The sequence below is a fragment of the Peromyscus maniculatus genome, chromosome 16, assembly GCF_049852395.1.
Source record: "Peromyscus maniculatus bairdii isolate BWxNUB_F1_BW_parent chromosome 16, HU_Pman_BW_mat_3.1, whole genome shotgun sequence".
Taxonomy (NCBI): Eukaryota; Metazoa; Chordata; class Mammalia; order Rodentia; family Cricetidae; genus Peromyscus; species Peromyscus maniculatus.
This window is the reverse complement of record NC_134867.1, coordinates 51,301,219-51,318,357: the sequence shown is the minus strand read 5'-3', so window position 1 is coordinate 51,318,357 and position 17,139 is coordinate 51,301,219. Positions and strand designations below refer to the sequence as shown.

The following is a 17,139-nucleotide window of genomic DNA, read 5'->3' as shown; positions in this document are numbered from 1 at the left end:
GATACAACCATCATCTCATTCCCATATGTGCTCTGCCCTTCCTCTCTCTTGCCACCTGTCTCTGCCTCTGAACTCCATCCTCCACTTACCATGGATCTTGGTCATCCTCTGTTTGGTTTCAGCCAGCTTCTTCCTGAATTCATGCCCCAAATTCTCCAGCTCTTGCACAATATCTGTCCACATTTCAGTGGTATGAACCACCTTTCCCAGGTCACCCAAAGGCGTGGCTTTGTTGTCATCATACTGAAGGAAAGATTCTCTATCCAGTGAGCACTGTCCTTCATAACAGGGCTCTCCAGGTGTGGTATGAGTCTTGACCGTGACGTTGCAACTAAGAGAGTGTGTGTCTGTGAGAGAAACATGCAGGTGAGGTCCAAAGTGGGAGCAGAACGCCACAGGACTCATGGTTCTGAGACACCCAGAATCCCTCTGAAGGGCAAAAGGGCAGGAAAAGAAGCCTCCACTCAAGATGTCCATCATTATCTGGATCCTTATTCTGTGCCATCTTTGACTGTCTTAATTTGAGAAGACTCTTCAGATGCACACGGTGTCAACAGGAGGATTTATCTCATAAGCACTTCTAGTGACTTTTATCAAGTGTTGAGGAATAAAATATATCAGATAGTATCTGTTCCTGGCACTGAAAATCTACTGTACACAAGGAAAAGGAGGCATCATAGAACACGTGGTAAATTCCACATGGAGGCTGGGAGTTCAGGAAAAGCCTCCTGGAGAAATGCTGCAACTTGGCCTGGGAAGGGGAGCTGTCACCTGTGAGCACAGTGCTCACCTGAGTTCCCCCTGGGTCCTTCACACAACAACATTGGACTTCAGATCTCAGATTCTCTCATGTTAAACCACACCCCTAACTCATCTCTGTCTGTGATCTGCTTGAAGGCCCGATCTCTCTCCCCTTCCTCAGGTAGTTGTTTCCAGCACACTTACGGCCCTGGTCTCCCAGACTTTCCCTAACAGCAACAGAAGACACAATGTCCTAGAGCTGTTCTGTTCAGAAGACTGCACAAACAGGCAGGAAGTCCTAGTGAGGATGCACACATACACTCTCCTGTGTGCATGTGAGCCTGAAACCTAAAATTAATAATAAGTTTTAAAGGTGCTTTTAACAAGTTTGCAATACAATTACACTAAAAAATGAAAGAGATGTTAAAAAAAAAAAACACTTTCACTCCGACCCCACACCCAAAACGTCTGCTCTGAGGTGGACTGCTGCAGGTTTGGGGACCTCCTTTCCTGTCCGCTTCAACAGCTTCCTCTTCCCTTCTCCTCTCTGCCTCTTCCACCACCTGTTTTCTTCCTCTCTCACAGTTTCCCCTTCCTGCCACTCCTAAGACTTGAATTTGTCCTAGAATGGCTGGGATCCTTACTCATTCAGTACACCTCACTGAAACATTTCCTGGGCATAAACACGAGCCCTTTGGAGCAGAGAACAGGCTTTGTGGTTGTGAACTAAAGTCACAAACTGGGTACTCTAGTGGATCAGACAGAGGAAGCATCCGTTATCCATAAGAAAAATCGACTTAGAAGTTTGAAGAAAGGAAACTGTTTTGCTAAAGCAGGAACAGAGAATTATGAAGGTGATTTAAAGAAAGCATCCCTGATTTAACTTCTAAATAAGCACGAATAAAAAATAACAGCAACAACAATAATGATAAATGTCTTAGAAGTATTTATACACAGACCTCCAGGTTTTAGTTAGAAAAATATTTTTTATAACCTCCTAAAAGTGTGTCATTGTAGTATTGATTAGACAAGGTGTCTAAGAGGCTTGGGACTCACAAGTAGGCTAGACAGCCTTGCCACTGACCCCAGGGTTCCCCTGCCTCTGCCTTCTTAGTACCAACAATAAAAGCACGCAGCACCATGCCTGGCTCTATTATAGGAGTCCTAGGGATCAAACCTGAGTCCCCATGGTTGTGAGGCAGGTCCACACTGGTGACTTGGTTAGGCTTCAGCTGATCCCAGTGGTGCTGAGGGCGTCACTAGCTACCCCCTCTGCTACCCTGATCTCTTCATTCATGCAGCCCCTTCCCGGCCTCCCGCCGTGACTTTCCCCTAACTTTGTCAATCCACTGAAGAGAATCAGGTAGGGACCTAAGTCCTGTGAGGAGACTGTGACCTGACTCAGTAGTCCGATGCCCCCCTCCCCCAGTTAAATCCCAATAACTCACCAGCAGGCAGTGTAGACCCCAGACAGCTCAGTAGAACCCAAAGCCTCAGATTCTGGGAAAGATTGCACCTGGGGGCTCCAGTCTTTGTCATGGTTCCTTCCTGAGACCAGGCTACCAAGAGGCATGACTGGAGCTGCTGAGAGAATCGGAGAGTCCTCAATACAGCCTTGCAGAGGACCCTGTGCAGAGATTCCCAAAACCTGGACCCTTGGGGTGAGAATTTAATCCTTTCCATGTTCCAGCCATGCAGGTTCCTAGTTTCCATCTTTTCCTTCATCTCTCCTGGAGTCCCTTAGGGCCCATGCAGCTCTGTCCTCCCTCCCTGCACCCTGTGATTTCTGTCAAGCTCAGATGCAAGCAGCCTGGACTTTGAAAGGTGAAGGGTGGGGGCTGAGGCTCTGGTCTCCTAGTGGTTTCCCCTTTCTTTGCTGTCTCCCCAGCCCGCTGGGCTTGTTCCCCTGCTCGCCAGCTCCCTCCCACTCACTGGGCTTGCCTCACTGAGGCCCTGCTCTCCTAGCTTGCCCCTCTGGCCTTGCTGGCTCCTTGCTGGTCGGTTTGCTGGAGTGAGTGCTGCTGCCTAGCTGGCCTTGAGGCTGCATTGCTCTATCCAAATCTGCCAGACTCTTCCCTCTGCTCCCACATACCCGAGATCCGCCGCCTCCCCCCCCCCCCCATCCCCTGGCTTCGCACCGCCCACCTTGGCCACTCTTGCCCAGCTGCCTTCTTCAATCTCGCCTGGCGGGGCGGCCGCCCCTCTCCGCAGCGCTAAGCCTGGGTCGCCCGCGCTAGTTCTGCTTTCACCCGGATCGGCCCTGCTGGTCCTGCCGCTATCCTCCCCCCCCCCCGCCCCCGCTGCCACCCGGGCTCCCCTCACTCGCACTTTGGCCACCCAGAACAGCCTTGCTCCACCCGGCTGGATCCCGATTGTCTTGCTGCCACCATGCTTGCCTTGCTGATCACACTCGCTCCACCTCGCTCGCTCAGCTGTTGCCTCACAACTTGCTCGCCCCGCTGCCCCCTGGCTCGCCCCGTGGCCGCCCCGCTGCCTTCCATCTCGCCCAGCTGTCTTCTTGTACCTATCTCGCCCGGCTTCCGCCCCTCTCCGAGGCGCTCAGCCCGGGTCACCCGCCCTTGTCCAGCTTCCACCGGGTCTTGCTGCCATCCCGGATTGGCCTTGCTCGTCCCGCCGCTATCCCTGCCCCCTCGACCGCTCCTCTACCTCCCCTGGCTCCACTCGCTCGCGCCACTCCCCTTGCTCGCCCCCCACAGCCGTGCTCCGCCCCGCTAGTCCTGCTGCTACCCGCTCCCCGAGCTCGCCCCCCATAGCCGCGCTCAGCCCGGCTCTCCGAGCTCGCACCGCGCCCCGAGCTCGTACCGCAACCCGAGCTCGCAACCCGCCCCGTGCTCGCACCGCGCGCCGAGCTCGCACCGCGCCCCGAGCTCGTACCGCAACCCGAGCTCGCATCGCGCCCCCAGCTGGCACCGCTCCCCTCTCACTCACCCGCTCTGCCTTCCTCGCTCCGTTGCAGCCTTGCACAGCTCACTCGCTCCGCTGCCTCCCTTCCGCCCCCTGGCTCTCTCCGTAGCTGTTTCGTTGGGCAGCGTTCTGTCCACCTCCGCCGCACTGAGCCCGCTGCCTCCTCTGGCGGCCTGGCTCAACGTGCTCTGGCAGAGTAGCTGGGCTCGGTGCACAACTGGAGGCAGAGCTGGGAGCTGCCTCTCAATGTGCTCTGGAGGCGGTGCTGGGCGTGGCTGCAACTGGCTCTGGTAAAGCGGAGCTGGTGCTGGGCAGAGGCGGTGCTGGGCGTGGCGGCAACTGGCTCTAGTAAAACGGTGCTGTTGATGGGTGTGGCGTGTCAGCAACTGGCTCTGGTAAAGCAGAGCTGGTGCTGGGTGTGGCGGCAACTGGCTCTGGTATGTGTGTCCGTCCGTCCGTCCGTCGCCCCTCCCTCCGCTCAACTAGTTCTGGTGCCATTTGAGGGGGTTCAGCTCCCATTTTTTAAAGGGTTCCTATGAAGAGGAAAGAAGAATGAGAAACTTTAAGATTGAAAGATAGCAAAGAGGAGAAAGATAGAAACACAGGATAGCTCCGGAAGGACCTGGGTTAATACCCAGTGATCCCTTTCTCCTCTTCAAAAGGACTTTTTTTTGGGGGTGGGGGCGTCGGTTTCGAGACAGGGTTTCTCTGTGTAGCTTTGCGCCTGTCCTGGAACTCGCTTTGGAGACCAGGCTGGCCTCGAACTCACAGAGATCCGCCTGCCTCTGCCTCCCGAGTGCTGGGATTAAAGGCGTGCGCCACCACCGCCCGGCCAAAAGGACTTTTTATAACAATACCAATTGGCAGGGCAAAAGACCTCCCCCTTGCTGGAGCAAAGCAAACCACACAGCCAAATGTGGACCCTTCCAAACACCTGGTAACCACGCCAGTGGTCACATCATCCCCTTATGCAGCCCTGCTGGGTAAAGCAAGCTCAGATTCTCAGACCCTGAGGAAGTTCTCACTAGGAAACCCCCGTGGGTCTCTACAATCCTACTTAGCCAAGCTCCTCCTGATGTTCTCCCGGTCCACAGGGGCCACTCAGCTCCCCTTGCACACCCTGCTCCCCTCCATCAGCGGTACTCCACCCTGCCTTGCCTCTTTAGCCCTGCTGCCTCCTTGCACAACTTGCTCATCCCGCTGCCCCCCTGCTGCCCCCTGGCCTGCCCTATGGCTGCTCCATTGGACAGTGCTCCATCGTGCTCAGCTGCACTGGGACCTACTGCCTCCTATCTCTCCTGGATGGCGCCCCTCTCAGCCTCAGGAAGATGTAATGGAATCCAGCTAATATCACAAAAGCTACTACTTGGAAAAGTCAAGAATATTTTTGAAGGTCAAGCCTTAAGGAGTCTTGGTGCTATTTTAGCTTTTGTATATATTAACCGGTACCTGCAATGATTTTCTTGCATGCTATATATGCTTCCAAGAAATCCTAACAGTATTTATCTGAAATACTCCTCAAGCATCCTAGACCATAATGGCTAACAGTCTCCTGACTTAAGGTAAACACCCTTCTGGAGACACTGCCTAGGGGACAGCTGGGTGCATGGCTTTATTTCTTGTGCCAATGAAGCTCAGACCATCCTTCCTCTCACAGGCCAAGTGGCATTCAAGGGCATTTAACTCAGAACAAAAGGGTTTTATGCATACCAGGTGCAGTGAAGGATTAAGGCAGAACTAGCATCTAGCAGAGTTGCCCCACTGACCAGGAAGTGGCAAGGCAGAGTTTTGGCAGATTGTAGATGGATTGGATCAGGTGAGGAGGGTAGGAGAAGAAGGAACATAATGGATGGAGGATCGGAGGAGGATGAGGTCGAAAGCAAAATAGCTCAGGACAAGAGAGGACAGAAAGAGAAGGGACAGAGAGGAGCTGAGTGTGAGAACAGAACTGAAGCTGTGTAGAGAGAACTTTGTTTTAGAGGAATAAAGTGGACAGACGTAAGAGCATGGTGTACGTAGATTATTTTCCCACAGAATACCCCTGCCATCAATAGTGTCTCTTCTAGGCCCTTGGGAAGGAAACTAAAAGGTTGGACCTCAAAAGTTTCCAAAACTCACTGGTGGGAGATCAGCTGCCACCCCTGCCTCACTGCCACCCTGCTGCCACCCAGCTGTTGCCCAGCTCCCCGTGGCTGCCCCATTCATTCGCCCTCTGCTGAGACCCTGCAATACCACAGAGTTGGCCTAGTTGGCCCTGATAGCCCAGTGCTGCCACCCCATCTCCCCTCACTTGCACCCCTGCCCCCCTGCTGTGGCACTGCTTGCCCAGTGGCCACCCACTTGGCCATGCTTGTCAGGGTGCAGAGCTGCTGCTGCCCCTCTAGCCCTGCTTGCTGCACACACACACACACACACACACACACACACACACACACACATCTGCAGAGAGCTTCCTCCCCTTCTTCCCAGTTTCCTGTAGGCTCCAGCTTTTCTTCCCAGTGCGACTTGAACTGCTCAAGCCAGGACCTGCAGTTTTCCCCCTGTGAGGTCATTTTTAAGAAGTTGGTTACATCCCTGTTTTTCTCCCACATTCCTTTCATCCATCTGGATCCAGGATTAACTTCAGTCCATTGTCCAGTGTTTGAGTCAACGTAAAACATTTTTGTGTCCATTGAGGTCAAAGTCCCAGGATCCATTGAACTCTCCATCTACTTCATGCCCACAATATATTCTAGCCTTCAGAGTGAGGGGCTCTGTACCCATTGGAAAGAGATCAGCCTCTGGCCTCCATGAATCCTGTCTGCCTACCTCCCTCCATTACCATCCTCTACCCTTGCTCTACCCTTACCATTTTAGCTTTGCTGCTGGACCTCGTAGTTGGGACTACCATAATTCATTTCCCCCACATGAAAACAATGAATGTCCCTAACCTGTCAGAAATTCTCTTCTTTCCTTCAAGGGGCCATCTAATATGTTCTTTATTTAATTTGTAGCAGTGGGGATTGAACCCAGGGCCTCATGCATGCTAGGCAAGCACTCTTCCACTGAGCTGCACATCCCCAGCACTATGGTCCATTTGAAACTTACCTCTGATTGTATCATTCTCCTGCTTCATGTAAACCACTTGCTGTTTGAACAGGTCAACTCCATCTTTCAGAGGATCAACCTGTGGTCCCCAACTCTTTGTGGCATTCAGTGTGTTCCCCAGAACACCATTGGCATGGCAGTTGTTACTGTCACAGTAAATAAAAGTCTCTTCGTTCAGTTGGCCTTGGACTTGGTGCCACCACGGTCCAGACTCTGACTTGTCAACAGTGAATCTGTAGCAAAGAGAAGCAGCGTCTGTGAAGGAAACATGCAGTGAGGTCAGGGATGCAGAGCGGGGCTCAGAGACAGTCTCTGCCTGTGGAACAAGAGAGTCCTCTGGAAGGGGGTCTTTTTAAAGAAAGGAAAGAAAGAATGTAAGAAAGAAACAACAAAGTCCCTGGCTGAGGTTCCACTGTGCTGAGTGAAGCATAGACAATTTCTCTTGCTTAAAGAAGCAGGTCAAGGTGTGGCCAACCCCTGCTCTCCATCAGGATAATTCTTTTACCTGTTATCACATGATCTTGTCAGGGGTAGGGCCTGTCCGTGATGGCAGGAAAAGTTCAAGACTTCTTTTTTTAGATCTGTTCATTCTGGAGAGTCTCCAGAAGCTGCCCATGTAGACTGTGTGGAGACAGGATGGTGCATGAGGCTAGTAAGGCAGAGTGGAGCAGGGTGAGGATGGAGCAGAAGTTTCATGGAGACAGTTTCTACTGATCTGTACTCTCAGATCATAGACTTGAACATCTTTTCTCGTTACAATTAACTTTCAGTTTGATACAGCCTAGAGTCACCTAGGAAGGGAGTGTCTACTGAGGAACTGTTTTGACTGTTAATGATGTAGGAATGTCCAGACTGTGGGCATTATCATTCCCTGGGCAGGTAGTCTCTGGCTGTATAAGAAATCTAACTATAAATGAGATAGTGATCCAGAAAGCAAGTAGCATCCTCCATGGTTCCTGCTATGCCTCTCTGGCTTGGAATCAAGTTCCTTTGTTATAGATAATGCTGTGTGGAATATCAAGTCAGCCTGCCTCTGAGTACCTGCCCTGGCTTCCCCTCAGTGACAGACTATGGCTTAGAAGTAGAAGTCCAATAAACTACTTTCTACCTTAAGTTGCTTTTGGTAAGTGTTTTATCACAGCAACAGATTGAAACTAGAACAACACATGCCAGATCCCTGGACATACTGCAGTGCTCCAGGGATGGCTTCCTGGAACTGGTCAGAGGATAGTCTACACTATGGGACAAAGAAAATCTAGGCAGGTTAAATCTGTTAGTAGAAGAGAGGTGTGCTATTGGATGTTCTGTATGCTCTGAATGTGTTGCTCTGATTGGTTAATAAATAAAGTGCCAATTGGCCAGTAGCCAGGCAGGAAGTATAGGCAGGACAAAGAGAGAGGAGAATTCTGGGAAGTGGAAGGCTAAGTGAGAGAGACTGCCGCCACCCACCACATGAGAAGCAGATGTTAAGATACCAGTAAGCCATGAGTCATGTGGCAACTTACTAGATGAATAGAACTGGGTTAATTTAAGATATAAGAACTAGATAGCAAGAAGCCTGCCATGGCCATGCAGTTTATAAGTAATATAATTCTCTGTGTGTTTACTTGGGTCCAAGTGGCTGAAGGACTGGTGGGTGAGAGAGATTTGTCCTGACCTCAGACCTGAGTGGAACTAGAGAAAACTCTAGCTACAGTGGTGATCATAAGTTTCAGAGAAGAGAACTGGGCCCATCTTGCTGCAGTCTGTATTGGGTGGGCTAGCCAAGGCAGTGCTGGAGAGTTTCCCAGGGTGGTGAGGATGACTGAAAGCTGGCAGGCTGCCCAACTCAGCTACCACCCAGGCCCAGAACCAGGGCCCACCCCAACATCCACCAAATCTATGAACTGTTGGGACTTGTGAAGGGGATGAACCTAGAGATCCAAAACAGCAGTATCTCTATGACACCGGACAACAACAGGACATACAGGAGGAGCCCCAGAGAGTCCATTATCCATAAGTAATAGAAGCCAGAGGCCTTGAACCAGACCAAGGACTCATAGCAATGAACACTCACAAGTAAAGATGGATGGACTAAAGGGTAAACTGTGAGACTCAGTGGCCACACAACTTCCCCAACTAGATTATTCTCTCTCTCCCCTTCTCTCTTGTTTTGTTGTCATTGTTGTTGTCCCTTTGTTGTTTGGGTTGTTTTTTTTAAAAAAAAAAAATTTGTTCTGTTTTGGTGGGCAGAGAGAGGAAGCTAGGGCACAGGGAGACAGGATTCAATGTGAAATCTGTAAAGAATCAATAAAAGTTTTTTTTTAAAAAAAAAAAAAAAGTTGAGAGCGAGGAGAGGCCTGTGGGTGGGTTGCAGGGTCTGCTCTGGCCGTGGCCAGGTGTCATTTCCAGGAGCATCCCTGAGATTCATCATGCTCTGAGCTCAGAGCTCTGTGCCCTTTGCCACGCCCCTGGGCAAGTGGCCAGGGCCCAGCGGGGCAGGAGCTCCAGGAGGCTGCGGCCCTGGCCTACAGCTGCCCATTGGGCTTGGGTGGGGTGCAGGCTGCACGCTCCACAACTGTTGAGTTGGCAATGGTGGGGAAGGCAGCAGTGGGGCCAGAGAGCCAAGCAGGGTGTGGAAGGCAAGGCACACCGCCAGGGACAACAAGGCATTCACCAAAAAGCTAATCCAGCGGGGTGGAGCAGCTGAAGGAGTGTAAGCAGCTGAAGGAGAACCAAGTGCGGACCTGGTAGGAGAAGGCTAAGGACATTTTACAAAAGAATCAAATGAACAAGAGGTTAGCTGTCCTGTTACTGTATGTGGAGATGTACATGGCCAATTCCATGACCTTATGAAACTCTTCAGAATTGGTGGAAAATCACCAGACACAAACTATCTATTATTCATGGGCGACTACCTAGACAGAAGTTATTATTCTGTGGAGACTGTGACTCTTTTTGTAGCATTAAAGGTGTGCTATCCAGAGCATATTACAATACTGTGAGGAAATCATGAAAGCTGACAGATCACCCAAGTGTATGGCTTTTACGATGAATTTCTACTAAAGTATGGAAATGACAACGTCTGGAAATACTTTACAGATCTCTTTGACCATCTTCCACTGACAGCTTTAGTAGATGGACAGATATTCTGCCTCCATGGTGGCCTCTCTCCATCCATAGATGCACTGGATCATATAAGAGCCCTGGATCGTTTACAACAAGTTCCACATGAGGGCCAAATGTGTGATCTCTTATGGTCAGATCCAGATGACCATGGCAGAAGGGGTATTTCACCACATGGTGCTGGCTACACCTCTGGACAAGGTATTTCTGAAACATTTAACCATGCCAACTTTCTCACACTGGTGTCTCGTGCTCACCAGCTTGTAAAGGAAGGTTATTATTGGTGCCAAAATTGTAATGTGGTTACCATTTTTAGTGCACCCAATTACTGCAACCGCTGTGGAAACCAGGCTGCTACCATAGAATTAGCTGATATTTTAAAACATTCTTTTCTTCAGTTTGACCCAGCACCTCATCTTGGAGAGCCTCATGTGACCCGGCATACCCCAGACTACTTCCTATAACTTCCTCCCCAGGACCTTTCTTTGTATGTGGAAGTACAACTGGCTTTTTAAAATATATATTATATATTTAAAAACAACAGTTATCTATGTGTTTCTGTAACACGAATATTTTAACTGTGATACACATTTAATGGAAGTATTGTCATTTTAAAACTTGATACACATACCTAAAAAAAGTTTTTTAAAAAGTTATTAAATCTTGAAAAACAAAACAATCAAACAAACAAAAATTTTTGAAGCCTGTGCTGGTATAAGCAGGACCATTGTCTGTCTTTATCTTAGCTGGTTTTTCCAAGGCAGAAAAATCAAGAATCTGGTGAGAAAGAACATCCTTTGTTGCTTCCCCAGCATGAGGAGAGGCGAAGATAAAGTCACTAAAGGTATCTATAGAGACATGGATAAATTTTTGTCTGCCAAATTCAGGGCAATGAGTAACATCCGTCTGACAAATTTGGTTGGGAAGGAGGCCTCGAGGGTTGACTCCCAAGTGTGGGGCAGGGTGAGAAACAACACAAGAGGGACATTGTTTGACAATTTCTCGGGCCTGTTGTTTAGAGATCTTAAAAAGAAGACGGAGGGTCTGAGAATTTAAATGGTGGATCTTATGGGCAGCTTGGGCCTGTAGGACTGGGCCGACCATGACAGAGAAAATTAACCTGGTGGCAGCATCGGCCTGTGCATTGCCATCCGTTAACAGTCCAGGAAGATCACTATGGGCTCTAATGTGGCCTATAAAAAATGGGTGTTGGCGAGTCAGGACAAGCTGTTGAATCTGGGAGAAAAGTGGGGTGGCATTGGAGGTAGGCCTTATGGCTGGAGAGGTTTCTAACAAGGGGATTGAAAAGGTAATATAGGCACTATCTGTATAGATATTAATAGGTTGATCAGAATTGTCTGAAAAACCTTTAAAATTGCTGAAAGTTCAACCAACTGTATTGACCGGAAAGGCGTTAGGAAGGAGGTAGGGCGGCCTTGGGCCACGAAGGCTGCAACACCATTAGCGGAACCATCAGTAAAGACTGTAAGTGCACGAGACATGGGACCAGTCATCTGCATAAGGTGGGGCAAGCTAATAAGATGTTTGTATAGGATATTTACAGAGTTAGAGGGTCAAGGGCTCTGACTCAATGACCTGTTGCTAGGCAACGTGACTGTAAGATGATCTGGTTCCCTGTCTTATTGGGGGCTCTGTATTTTTCCACTAACTAGAGATTCTGTCCTTGTCCCTGACACCCGGCTGCATGGTACAGAAAATCCAATCAGGTGGAGTGGTCAGGAGGCAGTAACATCAAGGGCAGTGGTCCATTGATGAGGAAGGGGGACCCACCTGGAAGCCTAACTGCTTAAGGGGGTCATGGCTAACAGAACACAAAAATCCTAAATAGAGATAGATGGTTAGCCAACCCAGATGTGGCTGGATTTTAATAATTAAAAACAGAGCAGATGATCAAGAAGCTGAGAGCTGCTGTCCCATGAAAACCCCAGGCTCCTGTGTCCATTTTTCAAACTGAACCATTGGGGCTAGAGAGGTGGTGCAGTGGTTAAGGACACTTGTTCCTCTTGCAGAGGATCCAGGTTTGATTCTTACCAACCACACATGGTGGTTCACCACTGCCTGTAACTCCAGTTCCAGGGGACCAAATGTCCTCTTTTGACCTCTCCGGTCACTGGGCATATATGTAGTACACATACATGCATGCAGTCAAAACACTCATATACATAAATATAAAAAAAATAAAACTGAGCCACCTCAAAGACAGACGAAGATTGTGTTCCTAGGAGGACTGATCAAATCCCAACAAGAAGGACCATTCAGTCCAGCAGCAAGTGCAATCATTCTTTTTGTATTGTTTAATTTCTGTTGTATCACTCAGACACGAACCCCTGGATGTTACTGTGAATGTCTAGTGTGGTGATTTGAATGAGCCTGTCCTCTATTGTTTGGATAGGTTTAGGAGATAAAGACTTGGTGAATGATGTATGTCACTGGGGGAGTGCCTTTAAAATCCATTCCCATTTCTTCATCTCTGGACCTTCCCTGCGGTTTAAGCTGTGGGCTCTCACTTGGTCACGGTATCACAGTACTCTCATCCCAGCACCTGAGGGACAGAGGAAGGTGGATCTTTATGAGTCTGAGGCCATCTTGTTCTACATAGTGAGTTCTAGGACAGCCAGAACTATATAGCAAGACCTTGTCTGAAAAACCCAAACCAAACCATACCAGACCAAAGCAAACTAAAAATATGTAGGCTCTGAGGTTGCTGCTCCAGTCACCATGTATGCCTGCTGCCATGCTTCTCTGTGAGGTGATGGACACTTGTTCCTCTGAGATTATAAGCTTTCTCAAACCCTTCCTTCTGTATGTTACTGTGGCCTTGGTGTTTAATCACAGTAACAGAAAAGTAACTAATACCACTACTATATAAATACTGAAGTATTCACAGGAGTGAGTGTCTCTGTTACACCTGCTCATCTCTGCACCTGTAGCTAAAAGCAGAGACAATACATCCATGAAGAGCATGGCTGGACGTGCCCCTAGTGCCCTGTGACTCAGGACAATCTGCCAGCCTGAGGGGTCAGTTCTAGAAAATGGCCTTGAGGGAGTACATGGCAGTTTCTAACAGGAGAACCTTGCTTGGGCAGGAGCTAGGCTGACCAACCTGCAGCAGGGAAAATACACTCCATTTCATGGCAGGGTACTGGGCTCCGGTAGAGAGTCACCTGTGATCCTGGGCTATCAGAAGGCCCATCATGACTCAGTCAGATATCATGAGGTAAACTCTTTCCCAGTAGGTGATTAGGAGGACAGGTCACAGTCAGACAAGATGTCCAGAAGTGAGACATTGCTTCAGGGACATGACAAGCCACTGTGTGTTGAGAGCTGCCTACCAGGGAGAGACAAGAACTCTTGTCTGACAGAACATCTCCTGTCCCCAGATGGTTGTGGAGATCTTACCTCATCTAGAGGAGGTGACTGAGGTTAGTTCTCAAGTAAGCTGCTACCTCTCCCTCAGCAAGCTCCTCAGGCTTCCAGGAGTGTCCTCTATGGCCATGGGATCCAAGGAATCCACTGGACAGCAGTGGAGAGATCAAGATGCCCTAAAGCCAGGACCTCCTCCTGTCATTTCCAGCTGACCCAGAAGTCACAGGCAGCACAGAACCCACTGCTGACCGGGAAACAGGCAGCTTTGGCATACATTTGAAATCACCTTGTGGGGATGGGTACCAAGACTGGTCCCCTAATGGACAGAGGGCAAATCTGCTGTCCCATTCACCAGCTTGTTGCATTCTGCATCTGTTGTGGTGAATGCAGAACCAAGTATTTGATGCAGGACAGATATAGTGAGACTAGCCAGGTGAAGAATATTTAGTGCCTGCCATTTGCAGAAAAATCAACCTCCCTCCTTCCTAAATGAACACCAGTATCTGATGCCATCTCCCCAGGAGGTAGACTCTATGGGTTTGGGAGCAAGGGCAGAAGCTTTCAAGGCCCCAACCCATGACGATCTCCAGAGTCCTCCATAGTGGACAAGATATGCTAGCACATGATGAGCTGAGGTGTCTTCAACCATGAGCACAGATTGCCACCTAGTGGAAGAGAAGGTAAAATTAAGGATGGAAAATTGGTAAGAGCTGAGCAGGCTGGTAGGTTGATGATGGGGATTGGAGCTGAGCTTGGTTGGACAAATCTGTGATCCTGGTTCTTGAAAGACCAAGGGAAAGAAGGAATTACTGCAGATTCTATAGTGTATGAAATCCTGCCTTAAAACAAAACAACAGAAATACGGGGGGGGGGGGGGGGGGGAGGGGACACAAGGACGGATGGACGGTCGAACAGGTGTGGTTGTGGCTGCCTTGTCCCTGGACTCTTCTGTTGTCATCTTCTGTAGCATACCTTTGGAATGTGGAAAAGCAAGTTCAAGGGCAAAGAGGTCCCAGGATGGTGGAGGGCTTGTGAGGAATCTCAGGGAAGGGAAGGCAGTCTTCAGAGCACAGCAAGCCTTAGGTCCAGGGGAGCTGTCTGAGACCTCCTCCTGGAGGAGTTCGCACTAGTGACTGGGTTTAGACTTCAGCTGATCCCAGTGGTGCTGAGGGCGTCACTAGCTACCCCCTCTGCTACCCTGCCCTCCTCATTCACACAGCCCCTTCCTGGCCCTCCCATGGTGACTTTACCCTAACTTTGTCAATGCACTGAAGAGAATCAGGGAGGGACGCCATGAGGACCAGGGTGACCGGACTTAAGTCCTGGTGATAGTGAAAAGAAGCCCAGGAGCTTCTGTGAGGAGACTGCGACCTTCCTGACTCAGTAGTCCAGTGTCTCCCTTCCCCAGTTAAATCCCTGAACTCACAGGCGGGCAGCATGGACTCCAGGCGGTTCATTAGAACGAAAAGGCTCAGATTCTGGGAAAGATCGTGCCTGGTGGCTGCAGCCTTTGGCATGGTTCCTTCCTGAGACCTGGCTACCCACAGGTGTACTGGAGCTGTGGAGAGAATCAGGGAGTCCTCAGTACAGCCCCACATGATGTGTGCAGAGATTCACCAAGTCCTGGACACCTGGGCTGTGAATTCAGTCCTCTCTGTGCTCCAGCCTTGCGGGTTCCTAGTTCCCATCTTTTCCTCTATCTCTCCCAGGGTCCTTCATGGACCCGTGGCTCTGATCCTCCCTCCCTGTGGACCGCAGTCCCCATCGCGCTGAGGTATTTGTGGAGGGTGTGATGTGAACTGAGAGATGAAGGCCCTGGGGTACCACATCTCCGCTGTCTGTGCACCTCATTCACTGGCAGCTGCCCCTCAGGGTCCCTCTGTAACAGAATCAGGAACCATAGAGACAGAATAAAGTCGGTGTCTTCAGCAGGTGTCTTGGCAGACTGCATCAAATATCAGCATACTCTAAAAAGGGCCATGTTAATGCTCTCTACTCAGGGAAGACTGGACCCCGAGGAGAGGACAGACACACAGGACCATGGTGTCACCCGGGAATAGCATGAGCATTACTTCCGTGCTCCTGCCCTTCAGAGGTGGGTCAATCAGAAAGAAAGAAGCTCAAAGTCCTTTTCTTTTTCTTTTCCTTTTCGCGCTCTAGGAGTAGTCACTAGCAGACTCCCCAGGGCATCCTATCCCAGGCTGCTGGCCCTGTTTGTCAGAACTGACTGGGCTCATGAGTTCCACGGAGTGGGGAAATGGCTCCCTCATTGCCCGAGCCCTAGGGCTAGCCGACCCCAGCGCTGAGGTTTGTCCCCTTCCTCCTCTTATCACTGACCTAGTCTTGGGGAAAAATTGAAACTGGCCCAACTTTTAGTACAAAAAGAAAAAAATAAATTGCAACTAGGGCATAAAGACCCTTTGGTTAGGCCTTTGAACTTTTTCTTTTTTCTTTTTTCCATTTTGAGACTGGGTTTCTCTGTGTACCCCTGGCTGTCCTGGAACTCACTCTATAGACCAGGCTGGCCTCGAACTCAGGGATTAGCCTGCCTCTGCTTTCCAAATGCTGGGATTAAAGGTGTGCACCACCACTACCCAGCTTAAGCTCCCCATTTTTACAATTCCTAAAAGACAAAGAATAAATTTAGACTGTTACAGGAACATTTATTTATTTATTTATTTATTTATTTATTTATTTATTTATTTATTTATTTTGCATTCTGTGTTCCTACTTTAAACAATCAATAACCAATAACCTGATAACTATGGAAAATTCTACCATAGGGGATGTAAAATAGCCTCACTAGAGGTCAATATTATGAACATAAGCACTTAAACCTGTGCTGATTAAATTTCCTGAGATATTGGTCATTCGTTATATGGATCACATTCTCCTGTCCTGCTCAGAAATCAGTGCTAAAGCAAGTGCTTAACTTTCATGGTGAATAAACTTAAAAGAGCAAAATTTAAACATATTTCCAGATTAAATATAAAAACGATCACCTTATAATTACTTAAAATATGTTATTACTTCACAAAAAATTGGCCATCGTCCTCTCAGCTTAAAACTTAGAACTTAGTTACATATATGTTGTTTGTTTTTTAGTTTTCTGCTCACCCTTGATCTGACATAAATGATCAGACTCTGGCAAGGTAGGAGTCAGAGGAGGCTCATCCTCTCTTGAAGACATAGTTTACACATTTGCATCCCAAGTTTTTAGTGCACGATTAGTGATCTCACATCAGCTTGACATTTGGTTGTCAGTATCTAAGGCCCTTTTTGCTGTCAGGTGAGCAGAGACCGGTGCTCAGAGTGTGCTGCAGGCCTGTGTAGTGCCTCTCCCTGACTGGTCATCTGCAGAGCACAGCCCCAGGTGTGACATGGGGGCGGGGCTAGGAAAACACCTGAATGAAAAAAGAAATAACTGGGAAGGGAAAGCCCCTGACTGCTCCTAGGGATGGTGGAAGAGAAAGTTTACTGTATTAAAAAGGAGAGCATAGGTAGAAGCAGGGACATCTGGGAGAGTCCAGAGTGGACATGACCAGACTGAGATGGGCCATGTGGGAAGGGGTGAGGTGGGAGAGAGAGAAGGGAGGGGAACCAAGTGCAGAAGCCAGGAGGCCAAAGGTCCAAACAGGGAAGGGTCACCAAAATGTCTGACTGTAAGGGGGAGAGGGAAGAGCCTATGGGGGAAGGGCAGCCCAGCTCCTGGGCTGGAGATTTCAGGGTAGGGGATGAGGTATAGATCAAACTCTGTAACAGTAGGGACTGAGGGATGCTGGGAGAACCTGGAGGCCAGGTCCACTTTGGTGTATTCAATAGGCATCTCAGCCATTTGTCCTGGGTTTGAAACTCAACAATAGCATCGTGTCACATGTAAAACTTGACTTTGTC

General features: G+C 49.2%; 2 long non-coding RNA genes and 1 pseudogene across 3 annotated transcripts in view; 2 read left to right on the top strand and 1 right to left on the bottom strand.

Annotated features, from left to right (window-relative positions):
* The window catches only part of LOC143268909 (uncharacterized), a 171,815-nt gene that overhangs the window by 151,577 nt on the left and 3,099 nt on the right, over window positions 1-17,139 (top strand). The gene's annotated exons all lie outside the window — the stretch shown is intronic.
* On the bottom strand, window positions 39-4,194 carry LOC102904464 (uncharacterized). Its single transcript, XR_013045119.1, has 3 exons — window positions 3,691-4,194; window positions 2,190-2,322; window positions 39-347 (listed from the first exon to the last, which is right to left on the bottom strand). It is a non-coding gene; the product is annotated as an uncharacterized LOC102904464 (long non-coding RNA).
* On the top strand, window positions 9,206-11,356 carry LOC121823231 (serine/threonine-protein phosphatase 2A catalytic subunit beta isoform pseudogene; annotated as a pseudogene).